This window comes from Harpegnathos saltator, unplaced genomic scaffold (assembly GCF_003227715.2).
Source record: "Harpegnathos saltator strain DR-91 unplaced genomic scaffold, Hsal_v8.6 scaffold220, whole genome shotgun sequence".
Taxonomy (NCBI): domain Eukaryota; kingdom Metazoa; phylum Arthropoda; class Insecta; order Hymenoptera; family Formicidae; genus Harpegnathos; species Harpegnathos saltator.
In genome coordinates, this window is record NW_020230007.1 from 507,837 (window position 1) to 530,534 (window position 22,698).

A 22,698-nucleotide genomic window follows, 5' to 3' on the forward strand; every position below is an offset into this window, starting at 1 on the left:
TATTTCAAGCTCGTCACGATCGGAGGAGGACATTTCCGTACCTTTCTCTGTAAGGTCACGTCTGAGGTCACGTCGGAAAACCCCCTGTGCGGTGATTCAAGTGGCAGGCTAATCAGTCGATCACACAGTTGTGCTACGCGGAGAACTGAGACGGAGCTCCTTAGGAGGCGAAGGTGAAGAGCGACTCGCAGCCGAAAATCACGGAGGAGAGAGTTGGACGAAGGATTCGCGAAGCGAAGCGATTTGGAGATCCGCGGTTCTCGCGTCGAATCAGCATCTCGTCTCGTCCCGTGGTCGTCCGAAAGGGATATTTCCGAAAGAATATACACCAGCACGAGCCGCGAACTCTCAGGGAACGCAGACTCACAGAGGAGGCGTCAAGACGAATGACTAAGGCCCATGGCATGACTCGACTAATAGCGAGTACTCGGCGCGAAGATTGATTCGAGATAGCGATGGGAGATCTACCGGCTATCTTTCTCTCTCTCTCTCTCTCCCCCTCCCTCCTATCGTTGATTATAAATGCTAATTTATGACTTCTTCACGCCACGCTCGTCCTCCTCCCCCTTTGACCACCCTTGCCTTACCGTCTCTCTCCCTCGTTCCCCGCATCCGCCTCTCACTGTTTCATTCTTCGGCCACGGGATACAACACAACGCTTATCTATCTATCTATTACCCCCTCGACCCTCAGGATCCCTCCGTCCCTCCCTCGCCCACCCTCTCACTCTCTCTCTCTCTCTCTCTCTCTCTCTCTCTCTCTCTCTCTCACTCTCTCTCTCTCTCACTCTCTCTCTCTCTCTCTCTCTCTGCGTCCCTCGCGCTCTCACTCGCTCGTTTTCTTTCGCTCTTTCGCTCACGCGACATACGCACACGCCAGACGCACACACTTACACGCACAATCTCCCCCCTGCCCCCCCCTCTTTCTCCCTCTCGCTCGCTCGACCACTTTAGCGAGTACCAAGTTTTAACGCCCAGTGGATGTTCCTGGACGCGCTGTCGGGCCACTTGGCGCCTCCGCGATTCTCTGAATGAGCAACGTCTTTATTACATCTTTTCTCTCTCTCCCCCTCCTTCCCTGCCCTGCCGCTCTGCCCCATCTTACCCCGCTCACGCCGTCCGAGATTCCTCCCCGTCGTTCGACGAACAAGACGACGTCTCCTCCGCACGCCCACTTTTCTCTCCGCTTCGCGCGCATTATCCTATCGCTCTCGGTCGAACTCCGTTAATGACCGTGCTTAATTCTTCTCCTTCTGCCCCCTCGCAGTCGTTTCTTCATCCTTCTTCGTTCTTCCATCCGTCGATGCGTCTTCTTCCTCCTGCTCTTCGGGATGTCGAGTCGCGTCATGTCCCTCGCGGCGTGGAGACTCTTCGAGTTCTGACTAAAAATGATCCTGATTCCCGAGTCGCGACGGTCCGACCTCGCGTCTCAACGTCTCTCCAGGGAGCGACAGAGAGGGAAAGAAAGAGAGAAGCCAGGAGACGCGAGTCGCCCCCGGACGGAGACAAAGTCTCGGGTCGGCCGTGCCGCCGCCGGCGAAAACCAGGCGCGGCCGCGTAACCGGGCTAATCACGACGTCGACGCTCGCCGTGGACGACGAGTCGTAGTCGCGTCGCCGAGTTTCGCGGATCCGCGAGTCCTCTCTTTCCCCCCCCCCCTTCTGCCCGCTCCGCTCTTATTCCCTCTGTCTACTCGCGAGCGAGTCCGGCCGGCGCGGCGGCGGGCCGGGTGCAGTGACAGTATTATGCGGAAGCCAGCTGCCGCCAGACAGAGTGTCACATCGTGGACATGTAGGGCCAGTTGAAGCTGCTGCCGCTCAGCAGCATGTCCCTGATGAGCGTCTCGATCGGCGTCTTGCCCACCAGCCGCACGAAGAAGAGCTGCTCGATCACCTGCGACGAGACCGTTCTCAGCGACGGCAGCCGCAGCAGCAGCTTGCCGAACCTCGTCGGCTGGTTCGGGTACTGCGTCCGGCAGTACTCCTCCAGGGCGCACTGCGACTTCTCCTGGAGGGACTCGATGTGCGCCACGTCCGAGAGACCGCAGGCGTCTGCAACAGGAAAGAAGAACGGAGGCCGGTCAGATCGGCGGCTCGGTGCGAAGGCGAGCGCTCGCAGCGGGGGTGAAGATACGCTGAAAGGGGAAGAATGCCCAAGCAGGGGCGCAAAGTATCGGCGGCTCGGCGGGCATTTTGGTAACATACTTATTTATATCATATATATATATATATATATATATATATATATATATATATTAGAGATGTGCGAATCAAGAATTTTTATGTCGAATCGAATCGAATCGAATCTCATTTTTTTAATTCGAATTCGAATCGAATCGAATCATTAAAAAATTTAACATGACTACCAAACATGCACATAATGATGGAAGGTTTTAATATGAAAGGGGATATTGATATTGTAATATCATCTTAAAGTAAAATATATATTTAAATATTTAAAGTAATTTATAATTAAGTTACTAATTATAAGTTAAGTTAATTACAAGTTAAGGGTTCAAACATACAGGCCCAGATGTCTCGTTTTGTACTTGATGCATGCAAATATAATGCACGCTAATATATTTGATTCGTAATTGAATCTTCGATTCGAAATTTTCGAATTATTCGGATTCGAATCATAGGGATTCAGATTCGAATCGAATCGAATTACATTAGATTCGATTCGATTCGATTCGAATTCGAATAGTTCGCACATCCCTAATATATATATATATATATATATATATATATATATATATATATATACACATCGTTTTTTACACAGAGAAGAGATTTCTTTTCAAATGTGAAAGCGAAACTTTTCGCGAGAGCAACTTGGGATTTTATTTGAACAGAGGAACGTGGATTCAAATGAATGTGTTGTTAGCACCCATCGAGTAAATATCTCTTACTTCTCAGCTACTTTTTTTCTCTCGCAGCTCGGAACTCGGTAGGAGCCAATGTTTCCGTTGATTAAAGCGGATTTATTTCCGTCACAGCGAAATATATCAATATATTCACTCTTCGATATCGAGTGAAAATATTTGCCCGACGACTCAGAATTGAGAATTTATTCCATACGAGTGAACAATCTCTCGAATTCGAGTGACTCGACGGTCACTCCACTTTTCCAGTAAGATTTCACTCCGAAAGATTTCTAAAATACGATATCGACGTGCTTCCTTCTTAATCTCGTTTCTAATCTCCTCCTCGCGTCGTGCGAAAAAGAAAAAAAAACGGCACGTACGTACGTTAGAAAGTCTCCCTCTTTCTTTCCCTCTTTCTCCACCCCGCCCTCTCCCGATCTCACTCTTTTATCCTCTCTTAATTTTTGCATCCTGGACGATCTTCGTTAGATGGAGCGTATCTCTCGAGGCGCGGAAGGCGATAACTGTTGCCGTTTAATCTACTTGCTAGGAAGAAGCACCTACGCTTTATTATCGGGCTAATTATCGTTGTTGCCCATTAGCCGAGGCATGATTAGCGAGGCGGAGAGTTCCTCTCTAGCGATCTCGAATAGAGCGCGACCGGCCGGCAGGCGCCGGTGGTGGAGGAAGGGAAAAAAGGAGAGATTAAACGCCGGCCTACCGCCGGCGATGACGAGGAGCGAGAGCGGCCGAACGAGTGGAAATCGAGCTTGCGCGGAAGTGCGAATCACGGGTTGCCGCTTTTAATTCGCCGCATATCGAGATGAGCTGTGCGATGAGAGTGCCAAATTTGACCGCTCAATCTCGCGGAGTTCCGCGGAGGCCTTCCCTGCAGGGTGGCGCACGTCAACCCCGTCGTGTATCTTGATGTATTAATACGCGTTACGAATAAGGCGCGTGTAAATATGTTATAATTTAAGTGGACTCAAATTTCATACGCGGTGCAGTTGTTGGAGAAAATTAAATTAAATTGGCGAGGATTTTAGCCCCAACAGCTAAATTAAATATCTAATTTCAGTTGAATTTAATTTAATTTAATGTAACTTGAACTGAACTTTGGAATGCCTGTCGGCATTCTGTAGGAATTTCATTCAAGCGAGTGTGAAACATGAGTGTCAAGGGGGGAGTTATATATATGCGGAGCAGGTTGTTTTCAAGGCTATTTTTACAGAAACGGTTGGATCAATGGACTTGAAATTTTCACAGTGTATTCATTAATGTTCAAAGTATAAAGTAAATTTTATTGAAACACACAAGATCCAATTTGTAATTATAGATAAAAATGCAGTCATCCGTTTGAGAGATCTATGTTTGCTGTCGATATAATTCCGGACCTCTCTCTCTCTCTCTCTCTCTCTCTCTCTCTCTCTCTCTCTCTCTCTCTCTCTCTCTCTCTCTCTCTCTCTCTCTCTCTCTCTCTCTGTCTCTGTCATTACTCTGAAACTAAAAACTAAGAAAGATTTTTAAAATATACGGTTGCCATTGTAGCCCATACTAAAATGAAGGCAATGAAGCCAAGTTTGGAAAAATACTGTATAAAACTGTACAAAAGAAAGTATCGAAAATGAAACTTTTTTCAACTTGTAATCATTAAAAGAATGAATAAAATAAGATATAACTGTGTTCAAGGTGGAAGTGAAAACTACATACTGTATATTGTGTAAAAAATTCAAGTTATTCGGTTCAGTAGCTTTTGCGTAATCGTGTCGACAGTTTGAATGAAAAAAAAATGGTGTTTTCAGATAAACGCCTTTAAAGTTTCGTATATATTTTCCATATAGATAGTAACAAATTTATTTTATACTTTGAACATTAATGAATACACTGTGAAAATTTCCAGTCCACTGATCCTACCGCTTCTATAAAAAAAAAAATCCGTAAAAATAGAAAACGGCCTGCTCCGCAAGCAATTCCTCCCTTCATAAGATTTCAAAGAAAGCTGGACCAAATTTTAGTCATTACACTGAGAGAAAAGTTGGAACTATAATGATATAGTAACAAAATTATAGTCCGAAATATCATATTTATAGTAAGTATTACCATAATATCGGTAATAATTACGATATAAGCATAGTATAACCAACCATGTGATACTTTTACTAAAAATTATAGTAAGTTAAACTAAAATTATTGTATGGATACAAATATAAAATGGTAGGTAGGTAAAATAACTCTTTTATATAGTCAATATTATCTGAACATTTGCTAAACGATGACTGTATGAATATCAAATCTCACTATATTTGTGAATGAGAAATTACCATGTATGTGGTAAAAGTAACTAAACAATTACTTAAGACAATCATTGACTACATATTTGTGTTTATTCTGCTATACTTCGCAGGTTCCACGAGCTATAAAAATATGCTTGACGCCAAAATGAATGAAATAAAATATAGTGAGATTATAGTTAATTCAACTATATTTTTTCTATCAGTGTATGGTCTCTCATAGCGGTCCGTTCGTCTCGCCCTTCGGCTTAGTTAAATGGAATAATAAATACATTATGAATCAACATATATCGCGATTTCAAGAGATATCCGACGGAAGACATTCATTGTCGGCCCGTAATATCGGAATTTCGCGCGTCACGCCGCACACGTACTCGTGTGTTCGCGTGGGCGACGGAGTCGCCCAGACTCGGTCTGCGCTACAGGTGTGACTCGTCATACCGACGCAAGGGTTAAGCCTCTCATGGGGTTGCAGGCGAAAGCTGCCCCAGGGCAGATGAAACCGAGATCCGCGTCGGAATGCACGTGCCAACCGCGCGCAGACGCTGCCAGTGCGAATGTCGGACTAATCACCCGGGCCATCTGCTCGGCTCGGCTCGCCGTTAGCCGTGAAACCGCGCGCCATTGTCTCTCGCGGAAAAGCCGGCTCCCCGTCCTTCTCTCTCTCCCTCTCTCTCGTTCGCACCGGGAAGAGGAGGAGCACCTGCGTGTGCGCGTGTGCCTGTGTTCACAGACATATGTCCTCTGTGTGCTCAAGCAATGCTCCAACGCGAATTTCCGTACGTGCGCTTCAACTTGTTTAGCGAACCCGCGCGGACTCTTCGCAATGCCTTTCATTTAACGCGGCACACTTTGCGATATTTTACAAATGTTACACATAATATCTTGAGCACACATTGCGACGTTATTGTGGTGGTGGATTGAAACGATTATCTCGTGACTGAAATATTCGGAGTGGGATCTGGTGTTTTGCGATATTTCATCCGCGACTTCGAGCGGGCCGCTTCGAATTGCTCGTCAGCGTCCCACGGCGTGTTCTCAGCTCGTCATGGCGGCCTCGCGAGTTTTTCCGCGAAACGGGAGTTTCGCGTGTCGCGGCCGACTGCGACGAATCGCTTTATCGGGAGGCGCGCGTGTGCGTGAAAAATTGGGGTGGCTGTCGGCACGCATAAATCGACGACGGCTCGGGGGATCGAAGTGCGGGCGTGCCGGGGGTTCTCTTTCTGCGAACGCGAACGTGGGACGACACCGTGGTGGTGTTGTTTCGCGTTCACGCGAGCAACGGGCGCGCATAAACGAACGCGAATTCCTTTGTCGTAGGGCCCACGTGCGTGTAATGGGCCATTACGCGTACGCGGAGAAATAACGCGACTCGCATTAGCATCGGCGAGCAGACGACGAGAGTCCGACGAGAGCGGCGGAGAGTTCGTCTGAAATATCCAGCTCTAATTATCCAGCAGGTGTATAATCGATTGTTCGTGTCTTTTTTCTTCGTTTCTTTTCAATTATTCGTCAAGCAAATGTAAGCTGGCTCGGGAATATCTCGAAGCGTGCCGATACAAGAATAATAATTTCAGTCTGACCGGTTGTGATACTTCGATAAGGCTTCATCCATTTAAACGGACACTTCGAGCTTTCCTTTAATCACAGAGAACAGCGGACTCTGGGATTGCAAAACGCAGAGCAATTTTAATTCATGGTCGTAAAAAGGCAAATTGCTCCCTTCTCGTTGGAGATCGAGGGAGATCTCGATGCTATCTCGTTTGTGTAAGATCGATATAATGATATACGCCCAGGCGTATAATGATTAAATTGATGTACAAATACTGTCGCAAGAAAGGATTATGCTATTTAGACATAATTGCGCGCACAAAGCGGTATAGTGGTACAGTGTGAGCCGCATCGTGCGAGAGAAAGAGAGAGAGAGAGAGCGAAATCGCGATAAAGTATTCTTGCATCTCGATCGGTGCGAATAAAAGCATCGCACTCGCATCACGTGACGCAGCTCGCACCTAAACGCATTCATTCGCCTCGCCATTCTCGCTTGCGACACGCGCTCATTGCGATCATTGCGATCGTTGCGCTCGCGCTCGAGGAAATTCGAGTCGAGCGAGTGAGAAGGAGAACCCCTCTCGTTGCAGCCTGCGCTTTTCAAGGAGCACCACCGCCAATTCCGCGCGGCCTACGTAAACAGTCGTTTCCCGAGAGCGAAAATTCATTTCCCCGCGAGCCACGTTATTATCGCCGCCGCGAGTGCGAGCGATGCGAACGTCGGGCTGCTCTCCGTCGGCGACGAAGACGACTCGCATCGACGGGCGACGTTTGATCGTTGGATCGTACGATCGTTACGAGAGGCTGCGGGTGATCGCGTAATAATTATAATCTCCTCGATGAGGCAGATCCGCTGCTCCACATAGAGACTCGTGAAACGATCCTCGTCCTGCGCACGCTTTTTTCTCTTTCCCCCCCTCTCTCTCTCTCTCTCTCTTTCCCTACTCCGAGTGTAATTTATTCCGAGCGCATCACCGCGCCGGGCAGCGACGGTCGAGACTTGATACGCAGAACGACAATGTCCGTTGTCTCGATTTCGTGTTGAATCAATGTTGCCGATTTAAATAACAATGAAACCTCGTCGTCGCGTATAGAGGCACAATTCCGACAGATACAATGACAGACTTGATCTCAGCATGTACGAATATTAGCGATTTTACGAGAAGCTCCAAGTTTTTGTGAACGCCTCGTTCTCAACAAGCAATTGACAAACAGCCAGTACTTGATACATAAGAGGTTCCTTTCTTATTGAAAAAAATTGATCAATATTCTTATGCTGTTTTCTTATGCTTTTTTCCAGTACTCAATTCCCAACTACGCAATCGACACACCTTCAAACAGTCCCGATCTGAGGCCTCCGGGGAATAAACGGATTGATCCTTTGATTGAAAACATTCTTGAAACAACGATGGCCTCCTCGTGCAGAAGCAACGAGAAACATGCGGCTGCTGTTGCGACGATTACGCGGCCGATCGTCGCAGTTCGAGCGCGATCGGCCGATCACGTAGTCGTGTCGGTCCGTCGGTCGATCGACGAGGACTCAATTAAACGGGAGACCGCGAGGAATCCGCCAACGCGCGCACGCGGCCAATAAACAAACCGTCGCGGATTGGCTCTGTGCGATGTCGTCAGCGCCAATTCACCGCATCAGTTCGAATAATACCGTTGAGTGGCGTCTCTGGTTTCCTCCTCGTGTCGTTCCTCATTTCTCTCTCCCTCGCTCCCTCTTTCTCCTCTGCATCTCGTTCCCTCTGCTTCTCTCTCTCTCTCTCTCTCTCTCTCTCTCTCTCTTGCTCTTTGCATGCGTTAACCGCTAAATGCCATGGCGCCTCGTTGACCGAGCAGCACCATAAATTGACCAATCTTCAGCAGTGGGATCCCACTGAGGCCCGTCGCTGTCTTACACGCTGCCGCGCTGGAGACACACCCCCTCGGCGACCCCCTGGGTGCCCCCCGACGGATCCAATCGATCGGAATCCGACGGGTGGCGATTTATCGACGTTACGCGCGTCGTGTAGCGACATTGAATCAATTATTGGTAGATATTCGCGATGCTTCGCCGCTGATAAGACGGCCGAGCGAATGGAATGTCTCTCGGGTGCTCAAGAGAGACAGAGGAGAGAAAAAGGGACAGCTACGATTTGTATTTCTTTCTTTAAGGTACACACACACACACACACACACAGAGAGAGATGGAGGAATGTTGATACATGTGTACTCGAAACGTTTGCCTTGTGTCACGATGCGATTACCCAAGTAGAACAGAAAATCATAATGACATCAAAATGACAAGAAAATAAGCGAATCATGATAAGAAAAAGAGTTTTTCCTCATCATTTTGACGTCATTTTGATGTCATCGTGATTTTCTGTTCTACCTGGTTCGTACGTTAAAAGTACGGATATATCTGTTCACTTCGCCGGTCATTGTCACGGAAGCGAGCGATCGCGATTTCTCACGAGAGGACAGATCGAGAATCGTCAGAATCGCGCACTTTCCGGTCCGTTTCGTTACATTCGACGTCGACGAAGCGCCGAGATAAGAGTAAAAAAGCAAAGGAAGATACAGGTGAAACAAGACAGGCAGGAATAAAAATGAAAATGGGAGGGCTAAAAGATTCTCAGCGATATATGTGCGAAATCTTTCCCGATACCAAATGTGAACGGTGTGCAATTGGGTTAACGAGTCGCTCGAGACGCGAAGCAGTTTCGCTCGCGAGAGCGACCGATATTACTCGATATTACACTCGACTCGAGACCGGCGCACGATCGTCGTGCCCGCGTTCGGCAGGATAATCCCGAGGGTACATGTATATAATCCGGCCCGACGGCAGCAGGTTGCGCAGGAGGGAATAAGAGGGTAAAGCCGGTAAGAGGAGAGGCTACGTAAGACCGCGGGAAATCGCTCGTTCAGCAAAAGTCCTCGCGTCGTCGACGTCGCGACGCGCTTTTCTTGTCTCGAGCTATAACCGTACGTATCGATGTGCTCGCCAGGATGTAGCGGAATCTCCTCTCCTTTCTCTCTCTCTCTCTCTCTCTCTCTCTCTCTCTCTCTCTCTCTCTCTCTCTCTCTTTCTCTCCCTCGCGAGACGCGAGAGTCACGTCCGTGAAATCACGGATTTCCTCTCTCTCTCTCTCTCTCTTTCTCTCTCTCTCTCTCTCTCTCTCTCTCTCTCTTTCTCGCCGTGTTTCCTCCTCCGTCTCGTTTCCTCCATATGCGCGTACAAATAAGGCGTCCGGAGACAAATGACGCGGAGAGGGATCAGCGCAGCCCGACACAAAGCATCCCCTGAGCACCCTTCCCGGAGTCGGAGGTGACGTCACTGACAATGGAAGGTCGAGCTGTGATTAAAGATCGAGAGACTCCGTAAAAACTCCTTCAAAAGTACCGTGGCGGGGCTGAGAGAGAGAGAGAGAGAGAGAGAGAGAGAGAGAGAGAGAGAGAGAGAGGGGGGGAGGTGACGCCGGGAGGTGAGGCCCGCGAGGGAGAGGAGACGGTGAGAGTCGCGGATGAGGGAGAGGGGGGACCTACCGGCGTGAAATATTGCCTCCGCCGCACCCGACAGCTATATGACATTTCCGAAGGGCATGGAAGAATCCCCGCGAAGCCGTACGCCTTCTCTCGGCTCGCTCTCGCCCCCTCGTCCGAGAGATCGCGCGCGCTCTGCCTCTTTGTACAGGGTGTCCGGTTCTTACCGGCCACGGAGGTCGCCGTAGCGAGAGGCTATCCGCGATCTGAGCGAATCGCGCGATCTCAACCGCGACCGCGAGACACTTCTCACCGAACGAGCGCGCAGTTTCGTAGCTTCCTTTAACCTCTTCGAAGACGAATTTTTTCTTCTTTCAGCCGTGATAAAATGAACTTGTGAAAATCGAGAGAAGGTATATTTCCCAGCGTGACATAAGCGTGACGACATTTGTCAATCATACGAGACGAGACTTTTCCTCGATTGTTGCGAAATTTTGCCGCGACACCTTTGTTCGTCGTGTATCTTCCTGTTGGCAACTGTTGCCTGTCAAGAGCGAGACATTGAGACATTGCAGTTGAACGCACGGTGTCAGTATCGCCGAAGAGATTGAAACGCGAGTCCTCGCCTCGGCGAGAGCTTCGCGACCGCCGCGGTCGAAGGTGGAACACCCTGTGCATCCCGAGACCATCGAGGCTTTCTTCGTTCTCCGACATTATGTCGCGTGTTTCCTCGCCGACGATCGCACAGAAAGAGATGATTCTCGATTAGACATGCATCCGACGTCCGTCGGCGAGGGCAAAGACGCGTCTTTGAAGCGTGTGACGCGCGTGATACTCAGAGAGAGAGAGAGAGATGACGGGAGAGGGGAGGGAACTCGCGAGAAATCGAGGATCACGTCAGTCATTTTTTTCTCTCAACGCGCAGCCAAAGGAAGCCTTACGATTCCTCTTCCCCGCGCGCGCGCGCGTGCGGACAGCTCGAAGGTGCGTTAAATCGCAAAAGCATCCAGGACGAATGGCCGAGAAATAGCGAGTTCTTCGCGGAGCCGACTGACCGTGCGATATTCCTTATCTGCACGAGCGTTTTCTCGTGCGTCATCGTCTCGACTCAACACGTAGAATGATCCTGATAGATAACGAAGGAATCCGTCGACAAGGCGCAATCGCGCACGAGCGCGAGCGCGATAACGAGCCGAGGGACGCGACGCCGAGAGGAGGAGAGGAAAAGGTTCATTACGATCGTACGCGCGTACTCGATAACCTGTCTCTCTCTCTCTCTCTCTCTCTCTCCTCCCTCTCTCTCCCCCCCTCTCTCTCTCTCTCTCTCTCTCACTCTCTCCGCGCGATCACAGCGGATAGAGAGGAATACGAGCGCGGCGCGCGTGACGCGACGTATAATTTACCGCGCTTAATTCCGCGCGTCTTGTAACAGGTGACTTACATTAATGGCTGCCATCGCGCGCGCGCACGCGATCCGCGGCTCGGAAGAAGAGCGGCCGCGCTTTATCGCGCGAGCGGCGCGGCGGCGAGCGCTCGCGAGAATCTCCGCTTCGCATCGCATGCGGCGAGTGTACGGCACGACGGACGACGGCGCGAGCGGTACATTCGCGATCCGCCGGCGTAAATTGCCGGCATAAATCCTTTTACGTGCGCGACCCGATGCGCGCGAGCGCGCGCGGATGATCAAGACTCGTCAGCGAAATCAGCGCGGACGAGGACGAGAGCCTGAGCGACGACCGAGGAGGATCCGTCGTGGATGAAAAAAATTTACGCTCGACGAGCAGCTGGCCGACGACGAGAGAAAGAGCATGGAGGTCAGCCTGGACGTCGTCGCTCGTCTCCCGAGCATCGAATCAGCGGGAGACGCCTCGGCAAAATTTTTCGGGATCTCGCCGACGAAACTGCCCCGTCGATCGATTCCTGCGGGCGAGTGTGCGAGAAGGACGGAGATCTTCTGGAACCCTTCTGCCGGTTCGTCGCGGCGGATTCGCCAGTTCTGTGAGTTTTCCTCCGCCAACCGGGATATAAAGTCGCAGAGTCCTTCCGCGGAGCCAACCTGGCGGCGGGGCGCGTTGCTCGAGGCCGAACGAGAGCGTCGGCGAGCTCTCTGGTCTGTCTTTCAGTGCTGCCGCGGCAGCATTTTCTCCGCGTTTCCTCCGACGCTCCGTCTGCCGTCGCGGCCGCGGAAGGCTAAGAAGAACGAGAAGAGGGAGACGGAGGGGAAGACGCGGGGAGGGGAACAACGTGAGGAAGAAAAGCGCCACGGGGGAGAAGACGAAGAGGCGATAATTATACGGTCGGCTAATCGAGCGCGGCTTCGCGGACGGGTGCTAACAGGCGCGTTAATAAGCGCGGCCAAAAAAGGAGCAGCGGCGCGCGGCCGCGCTCCTCATAACGATGAGCGCGAGGCTCATCCTCCTCCTCCTCCTCCCCGGAGGGGAGGTTCACCGCCTCGGGGATGATCGTGTTACCGCTCGCGTCCGGTGACACGCGCGCGCGCGCGCGTACGACTCGTCCCTCCGAATGATAAAGATCGCCGCGGCCAAGGAGATCTTCATTAAACGTCACACCGGATGCGGATGGAGGGGATCGCTGACCCCGACGAAGCGATACATTCGTATCGAACGTATAAATTTGCGCACGCGCGCTATAATCTCCTCACCTCTCCGGTTAACTATCGAGCGAACTGATCTCACCGAGCGCGCGCGGGATGATTGCTTCCGCGATTGTGTCTCGCGATCGACCGTCGGCCGCGGCCGCCACGGGGAGAGTGAGCGCCGTGACGTAGAAAAATGTGTTAAAAGTTCTTCTTATCCTCCTTGTTAAATAACTTTGCGCGCAAAGAGGGCAGAAATAAATACGAAAGGACTACGTGCAATTGGGAAAATGAACTACCTATATGTAAAGAAAATATTGCAGTTTCGGGAAATTATGGCGATCCTCGGAGGACTAAGGAAGCCTCTTTCGCGCGCGCGCGTGCGAAAGAGAGAGAAAGAGAGAGAGAGAGAGAGAGAGAGAAGTGACCAGGACGAGACGGACTCCCGCAGAGGAAGCACTGAGCTTTACGGTCGCGCCTTGATGACTTGACGAAGCGAACGGCCATCGCGGCGAATTCGACGGCGGACTCGCCATCGGCGGAATCACCGCCTGTAAAAGTGGCGCGGCGATAGCGATAATTACGCGCGTTGATGTACGTCGCGGCGCCTCACGCTTCCTCAAGGTAATGACCGTAGACGACGGCGGTCGGCTTTATTCACAGGATACCGTAAAGGGACGAGACTTGGCGGGAGGGTGGCCAGCCGGAGCTTCGCCCGCGACAGCATCGAAAGTGTCGCGATTACGAGGCGCGGACGGCCAATTAAGTTCCTCTTTTTAGCGGCCAACACGCTGAGACGTCCATTCCGCGCGACGTCCCCATCGGCCGTCGCGTTTGAGTTTAGTTCTGCAAACTCGCGCTTTCGATCGTTTTAAACCACAGAGAGAGAGAGAGAGAGAGAGAGAGAGAGAGAGAGAGAGAGAGAGATAAAGACCGATGAGAGAACCTGTCGCTCTGGACATCAGCGCGAATTAGATCGGCGTCGCAACAATTCGGCCGCCAAAATTTCTCGACGCGACACTCATCGTGACGCAAACACTTCCGGCGTCGTGTGATGCAGTTGCGGCGATAACAAGTTTTGCTTGCGTCTCGCGACAACCCCACGCGCGCACCTGACGAATTTTCTTCAAGACGCAAACTCGAACCGTCGTACGTACCATGAACACGAGACGCGACCTGGCTCGGCGGAAGTGCCGAGCCACCATTCTCTCTCTCTCTCTCTCTCTTTCTCCCAACTTTGCGCATCGTCGCTGTACACCGCGTGTATATCGAGTATCACAATATTGTGAGGAGGCGCCTGTTCGCGCATAATGGGTGCACGCACTTACGCACGCATACACACACATACACACACACACACACACGCATGCATGCAAGGACTTGCGCGATAATTATCATAACAACACCGCGTATTTAGAGACGCTTCTCTCTCCCTCTCCCTCTCCCTCTCCCTCTCTCTTTCCTTGGTCTATCCTCGCTCTCTATTCCCTTTCTCTCCGGTCTCTATCGCGACTACGCATCCGGGCGACACGCATTTAACCGGAATACACACCCCGTCATAGGTGGCCCACACGTACGTACAAGCGTTCCGTTTAGGAGTTACATTGTCATGTTAATGGTCGACAATGCCAATCCTATTACGCCGTTCGGGTAGCGCGCGCCGCGGGCCCTTTCGAGGCCCGCATCGGATCGGCCGGCTCTTTCTGGAGTAGCTCTCTCTCTCTCTCTCTCTCTCACCCTCTCTTTCCCCCGCCCCGCTGCTTTCCCCTCAGCGGACAGGCACAGGTAGATCCCCCGGCAGGTGCTGCGAAGGTCAAGTTTTTTCGCCATCGACGCTCTTCTCGCGCGAAGCACGTCTGCCGGGAGATGCGTGGCGCGTCGTCCTGTCTACGGGAACTCTCCTCTCTCTCGCCTTCCCGTTCCCGTTTCCCGTTCCCGTTCCTGTTCCTTCCCTCCCCTCAGCCCTTCCTCCGCACCCTTTCTCCCTCCTCCTCTGCCTTGGCGGGTCCCGTTCGCCCGGCGGCTCGGTCCCTCGGCTTCGTCGCGCGAGAGATCGCGGACCGGTTTCGAGAGCACCCGGGGCTAAATGTCAACAACGGCATAACGGCCTGGTTAGAGGATTACCAGCGGCGGACGAGGGCTCCCCGCCCGGGGGGAGGGGGGAGGGGAGGGGAGGGGAGGGTAGCGCCAGACAAAAGGTCGTGAACTTTCTACGTGTCATAATCCGTCTGAGAGGGAGAGTTTCGTTCGCGCGCGCGCGGCCTCCGATCTCGCTCTTTCGCGCCCTACGTGCCCTTTCTACCTTCCGATCCGTTTCTTGCCTCGCGTTTCTTGTCTTCGCGCGCGACAGGCTCCTGTCACGTCGGCACTCCGGGTCTGATAGGAGCGCTGCTTTCGTGCATCAAGCGGACCAAGCCGCACGCCGTGTATTCGATAATTTGATTCTCGTCGCTTTACGAGACGGAGATATCATCCTGCCTTTTGCATTTTCCGTATGCTACTTGACGTTATCGGCCGTGTCGATGTGTCGGTCGTGTGTATTAACCCACGTCAGGTGAATGTAATATATTTAAAAGGTATACTTCGTAAAGCTGAGGATATTTTCAGCTTCCGCCTGATGGAAACATTGTCCCGACTCGCGCGCTCCGTCGGAGGAGGACAAAATGTCGCTGACGCAACCGACAAATCTTTCCGGTGGAATTCGAGCCGTGAGTATATCCCGAGCATATTATAAAAAAAATCTATTATCTATATCCCGCGTGTTATGTAAAAAATCTATTATCTACAATCGCATATCATAAAAATCTACAGTCGCGTATTATAAAAATCTGAATCGAAATTTAGAAAACCTGTGAAAATGTGTCATTCCAGCGAAATAAAGCTGCCGAAGAAACCTCGAACTGTCGGGATGAAAGAAGTCACAGGGAGCGACCTGCGGTCGCTCGTCTTTTAGATAACTCGTGTTCGCGCGCGACCCCTTCCGCAGGCTCCGCAATCTCCCAGGTCACAGAGCGCATTGTTATTCATTCCATTCCATCTACGGCCGCGAGACGGCGGGAGAACCACTGCCTGGTTAAATCCCGAACACGTCGAGGGTCGGCGGCAAACATCGAGACGGGGATTAGCGGAAAGTCGCTTTTCTCTCTCTTGCGTATCTCTTGCGTGAGGTCAGCCGACAACGGCGACGATTAGCGCGGCGACGTCGATTCCATTGTGCGCGCGCGCGCGCGCGCGCGCGTGTGTGTGTGTGTGTGTGTGTGTGTATGTCGGACCGCATTGTGTAATCACCGGGACTCGGGGCTTCTCGGTGGAAAGGGACGACGGTGCATTTGTTTATACACCACTGTTCAGTTCTCTAATTCGCGCGGAGATAACGCGCGCGCATTAATCGGCAGAAGAAGGGCCCGGAGGGCGGCGCGGAGGGGTCGCGTTTAAAGGCGAAAGGGCGGCGTGGATGTGGGTCAAGCTCGGCTTGTCCCGTTTCGACGACGGCAAAACAAGTTTGCCAATAAACGCGAGGTCCAAGAGGTTTTAACCCCGTCCCCCCCCCCCCCACCCACCCTCGTGCGTCATTACGCGTACAGCGACACCCGAAGACGCGTAATGGATAATAGCGGCGCGATCTCGGCGCCCGTTGCTTCTTCGCACCGTGCAATTTATCGCGTTCGTGACGTAACAGCCAATAAATTCATAAAATTTGCATTTACGAAATTTGCATATCGAAACGAGTGAGCCAAAGTTGCCGCTTAACAACGACGCGTCAGTGCCTTACGGGAGAGAGTCGTCACGGTGACGTTTCAACGTGCTCCTCAGATTGTCATCTCAATCTCGCTCGTCGTAAAAATTGTTTAGCGGCGATCCCGTCTCCTACTCTGCGAGAAGGTTACTTCCAATCCAGCGGATCGACCGTCGTGTCTCGTGAAAGCTCTCAGAGCAGCTGATCGGAGCAGCCCCGGGAACAAGTGACGGGCCAGGACGCCGACGTTAACGATCGCGCCGGCGAGAGCCGCGCGGCAAACACGCGCGATTCGCCGGAGGATTCGCTCGCAGCCGGGTCGGCGGCGCGGCGGAATGCCGCGCCACGGGGAATCTATTGATAAATTCAGTGGGCACCGTAAACAATGCGGCAACAATGTCAATTATGCGGCCGCCGATCGCTCGCGCTCGCCGGCGAGCCGCAATTAATCGGACGCGCGCGCGCGCGACTTTACGCGGTAATTAATTGCGCCGCGTCGCGTGCGTGCGTGTCGGCGCGTTTGTCCGCGTTGGCCCGCAACATTACACTTTCGGTGCCGGCGATGGCGACGCCGGCGATGGTGATGTTGGCCGCAGCGGCGACGGCGATGCTGCTGCTGATGGCGATATGGTGGTAGAGGGGTGGTGCATTGGACGCGCGATGCCGCGAAGCCGAGGCTCTCGATCCCCGCCTCGACCTCGCGCGACCTCGGCAACTTCGCATCAACTACCTCCCGACAGAGTTTCCTCGCCGGCTTCCACCTTGCGGAGCTTCAAACTCGACCTCATGCTCTCTCTCTCTCTCTCTCTCTCTCTCTCTCTCTCTCTTTCTCTCTCTCTCTGTCCTCTTCCCTCCCACCCTCGCTCGCTCGCTCTCTCTCTCTCTCTCTCTCTCTCTCTCCTATCCTCTTCTCTGCCTGGCCTCTCGCCCCGGCTCGTTCCGCGATCGTTTATTTTCAGCCGGGGCACTTTAATTAAAGCGACTCGCCGGCTGTATAACGCGCTAGTTTCGACCTGGAACGCCTCGCGCGACTCGTCGGCCGACATCACCCGGCTGTCGCGGCCGGCCAAGCCACTCGGAATGCCATTTCCGTCGGTTGCGACGCGGAACTTGGCGCTTTCGCCCCGTCCCTCCTCGTCGCGCCCATCGATTCGCGAAGATTCAGCGGAAGAGAGAGAGAGAGAGAGAGAGAGAGAGGGAGAGAGAGAGAAGGGGAGAGAGAGAGAGAGAGAGAGAGAGAGAGAGAGAGAGAGAGAGAGAGAGAGAGAGAGAGAGAGAGAGAGAGAGAGAGAGAGAGAGAGAGAGAGAGAGAGAGAGAGAGAGAGAGAGAGTGAAGCGAATGTCGAACCCGCCGAAACTCTACCTTCGGTTCCCGATCTCCGTTTCGGAGTCCAGCCCGGCTGGCGTGATGCATTATCCATGCGCACGTTCGCCGACACGCTCGACGGGCTCATCGCGCCTCGATCGCGATCGCGGACATCGATATCTCGCCGGCGTGTCGACGTCGGCGAGGTCGGCGATACACTCTCTCGCCGGTGCCGCCGCAGCCGCGTGCCGGGCGGCCGCGTGGGCGCGTAATGTATTCTTGGGATAGACAATGTGGCGGGCACGTGGGCTATAGAAGCCAACTCGACCGGACTCGGTGCGCCCTCCCCGGCCTGGGCCGGCCTCCCCGCTTCGCGGGGGCCCCATAATGAAGCGTTGACGCGGGTATAAAACGAGCGCCGCTCGAGACAATGGAGTGATTGAGCGCGGCCAACGCCAAAGGGTTGCCCGCCGTCAACCCCGGGGTGAAAATGTCAGTAACCAAATGTCAGGTCTTGTGCCTCGGGCCTGGAGGCGAGAGCCTCCGCCGCCGCCGCCGCCGCCGCCCAGTCGCCTCGTTTCCCTACCGTGCGCGCGCGTTACACCACCGGCGTCGTCACACCCTCGCGCCGCGCCGGAGTCCTTCTTTCGGAATCCCGAGGACCTTCCGTGGTCGCCTCCGCCCCGGGCGGAAGATTGCGCCGCGATATTCGCCTCGCGCGCAGCCCCGGAACGCTCGGTGACGTCGTAAGAGGGGGGCTGGAGGGAGGGTCCCTTTGGCGAAGAGTGCTCGACTTGATCGATTCGTCGGATAATTCGCTTTGCCTTTGCCGAGGCAACAGACGCGTGAAAATTTTAACTTGGAGTCTGAAGTGCCGCTCGTTGCGTAGCAGGGCAAATCTCATTGGGTGCGTGCATTGCGAGAAAGATCCTGCGGCGAAAGGATTGCTTTGACTGAGACAAACCCAACTGAATATCATGTTAGGATGCAGGATTTAATTACTATGTTATATTACAAAAGCGACCTATGAATATGAACGTATCTCATACGCGACACGTATTGAAACGCGGCAGCGAAGATTTCTCGCCGACGCGACGTGAAAGTCTGAGAACGGCTGAGGACTTGGCGACGACGTCGATAACGACAATGACTCATCAGCAGTCTCTGTCTCTCAAACACCTCACATCTGCCCCACGACTGCGTCTTAGCCCTTTCTGCTTAGACTTTTCCTCCGCGCTCGCGAACGATCGGCACGAGCCCACCGCGCAGCTCGACGGTCCAAGCAGGCGAACCGCAATCTCGCGAACGACGCAAAGTCGGGAGCGCCGAGATAGTGCGAGGAAAAAGGGAGAGAGCGACGCGGCTTTAAAACCACTCTCGTCTCTTCCGGCGAGCGTCGCCGCCGCCGTCGTCGTCGTCGTTGTCGTCGTCGTCGTCTATGAGGTGATCACTTTTCGGGGGCGGTGGGATATTTCGACGCGCGCGAAAGGGTCGGCGGCGTCGACGGGGCGGTGAGACGCGGTAAAAGCGCGGCACCTCCTTCCGGCATATTTTATATCCGCGAACGCGTCCTTCTTCCGAGAGCTCCACGCGACGACGGCGGCAGAGATTGCTTCCTCGTCGGAGAGTAATGCGATTTTCGGCCCGCGAGATTGACGCTACCGAGGGTGCCTGGGCTCCTTTGTTCCCGCGACGGGAACGGGTTAAGTGGACGCGCCAAGGAATTGAGTTTGTCATTTTATTGCCTTTTATAATGCACGCGTCTCTCCGAGATTGAAGCGGACGGACGCGAGTGGAGCTCGGCGCGTCGTGAGTCCTCCGAGAAAGAACGAATAACACGAGGGAAAAGCGTGCGCGTTGTTCGCTCTCTCGGGGAGTTTCCTCGGCTGAAAGAATTCGGCCGGAAGAAAATTTCGAGAACGAGAAGCGAATCTGACTCACTTCCGCCGTAACGGGGAAATATTCGATTCTATACATTTATTCGTGCGGATAAGAAATCCGCTCTGAGTTGAGACACAGATTTTCTTTGCGAAGAACCAACGTCTCGCGCGTGCGTGCGAGACGATTCAATTCCCTCCACGTTGTAAAGCTAAATCTTTTCTTCATTCACATAAGAAAAAGAAAAAAGAAAAAAGATGAGACGTGATGAGACGTAGAAAAGTCTCTCGAAATAAATCCGGATAACAGACGAGTGGAAAAATTCGTTTTTGCGAGTCGATGGCGAGTTGTGGCGGTACATCCGTCATTTTCAGCTGTATTCCGTGCGCGAAATTCAGGAGGAGATACAACTCCATGTGTAATATAATATATTTTGCAAACACGCATTACTATGTATGATACCGATCGAGAACTGCTGGTATTCTGCTCCACTCTGGCAATCGGCGATTATTATACTTAGGAAATTACAAGCTGCCGCGCGCGCGCGCGCACGAGTGTCCCCGACGCGCCCGCGGCGTCGCTCTGCTTCCGCAACGTCCGAATCCCGTTCGACGTGTTATTAGAACTCCGGATAATAACCCGTTTCCACGTAACGCGGCCGCGATTTCCTAATTTGACAGTTAACACGTAGCAGGCTTTCTCCGTCTTCAATTATCCCCGGTCCGGTATTCCGTGACCGTCGCTGTCGCGCGTATCGCACGTCGCTGACGTTCACGGACGCGCGACATGGAAGCATGCCGTGGATGAGAGAGATCGCCGGGGCGGGTAGAATAAATATAAATAAAAGAGGCTCTCTCGCAGAGAGTCGTTTTCGAGCGGGTTTGAGATTCTGCGCAAGCGCTCGCTCGCGCGCGCGCGCGCGCGCGCGAAAGAGAGAGAGAGAGAGAAAGCGCATGAGATCCGCTCGCGGATTCCCGCGGTGAGCGTTAATGGAGCTGTCGCTCGCGTTCGCGATAGGCGGTGCTCTCTTCGTGAGCCGGCGAAGCCGCGAGTTTCCGGCCGGATCAACGTCAGCTCGCGCGCAGAAACCCTGGAAACACATTGTAGCCGGCTGCTCGAAAGCGAGCCCGGACCGAGTCACGCCGGCTACTCGGGCTAGATACTCCAGAGGGAAAGAGCGGCCGAGCGAGAGCGAGAGAGAGAGAGAGAGGCGTTACTTCGATTCCAATTAAAACGTCGGTCGCCCTTTGTTAACCCGACACCGCCGGAGCGCGCGGCTCTATCCTGTTTTCCTAATAAATCTTGCCCTGAATATTTAAGCGCGCCGCTGGATTTTACATACTTAATTTCGGCCGTACGCGCGTAGTATGTTCACGCGTCGGCGAGGCGACGAGGGTGATTGTTGACTTAGCCGCCGTGTGATCCCCCTGGGGCGTGGATTTTCGAGAGTCTTCGACCGGGCGAGCAGACGCGTCCGAATCTCGCTCGACCGCATCTCGACGGACTCTGTCGTGAGTCGATTAGCCGCTTCGCCGCGGCAACCCGCGAGAGCGTTTTCACGCGTCGCGGCTGAGAGCTCGGACGAGGACGAACGCTTTTGGAAAATCGGCATGCGTATACACTGTGTGAACTTGTCTCGACTGTTAAACGTACGACAAGAAAGACGTGTGTTTGATTTTCAGCTGCTCTATTTCATCTCGGAAGCTTTGCATCTTTCTTTCGATCATTCAAGCGAGGCGATAACAGCGGGCAGCTCTTCAACGCTATTTGCGGTTGCCTGCTTTTCCCTCTCCGGTATATTTTATAATATCGCTCTCTTCCGCTTGTCGCAGCAATAAAGTTTATTATTATTATTATTATCATCATCATCATCATGATGTGTCCGAAGGCTAAGAAAATCGACGCTTCACGCATTTCCTCGCGCGCGCGGAGATCGCCGTTCGATCCTCGTCGCTCAGCCGGCCGTCGCGTAATCCTCACGCGCGATTTTTCCGGCGAACCAAGCAGGACGTGGCGAGGCGAGGCGAGGCGAGGCGAGGCGAGGCGAGGCGAGGCGAGCCGCACCGGCTACGGGCGATTTCATCATGAAATTGCTATAATTATCCCGACGCGCGTACTCGCGCGCTCACTCGCAATAGCAACGGCGCGACCCGGGTGAGCATCGGTCGAACGGGTCGAACGGTGCCGATCCGCGCGCCTTCGAGAGGGTAATCGATCAGCGCGCAGCGCGCGTGCACGTGCCGCCACATTAGCATCCGTGCAGCGCTCATTAGTCGCGCGTCTGAAAGACGGTAAAGTCCTTAATCGCTGAAACATCTGGATCGCTGCTCGGCTCGCCGTCGCCGCGACACGCGTTGTCGCGAGAGCCGGCCTTTCCGCCGCCGAGGAAATTCTCGCTTACGTGCCGCCGAGCGAGATCGTGTTTTTCCTGCGTGACGACTCTTGCAAAACCGACGCAATTGCCTCTGTCTCCTTTCCTCTTCTGTTCTCTCTCTCTCTCTCTCTCTCTTTGCTTGCCGCTTATTCTCTCCGTCTGCCGCTCGGTTTCACGCGTTTTTTTCCCTCCCGACTCTGTTTTTGCCTTCGCGCTCGACCGTTTACTCGAGGCACGCGTGAGCTTACGCAAAAGCGAGCGCGCGCGAGCCGCGGGTTCATTCAATTTCATTTCGTCCCCGGCGCGCCGCGCGTTTCACGCTCCGCTAATGCGCTAATGCGTCGAGAGATCGATCGATCGCTCGCGCGATCGAGCCGGCTGTCTCGCCTCGCGGAGCAAATTTCTCGACGGACTCGCTACGAGTTTTCTACAGATTTGCAAAATCGGACGACTTATAGTATTTTGGGCGACAGAATCTGCAAGAAACAAGAAAATCTCGCTTTTTTTGCAAAAAATTACAAGCCGTCCGAAGACTGCAGATATAACGTAACTCCGGGAGATGTGTCTAACTCGCAATTTGAGAGGCAAGTTGCAAGGCTCGTCGAGCTTGAAAGATGCGCTCGCTCTCTCTGG

The 22,698-nt window shown here is 53.0% G+C and overlaps 1 pseudogene; it reads right to left on the bottom strand.

The window, feature by feature from the left end:
* Window positions 1-798: 798 nt before the first annotated feature.
* LOC112588449 (COUP transcription factor 2 pseudogene) lies at window positions 799-2,201 on the bottom strand (annotated as a pseudogene).
* Window positions 2,202-22,698: the final 20,497 nt, after the last annotated feature.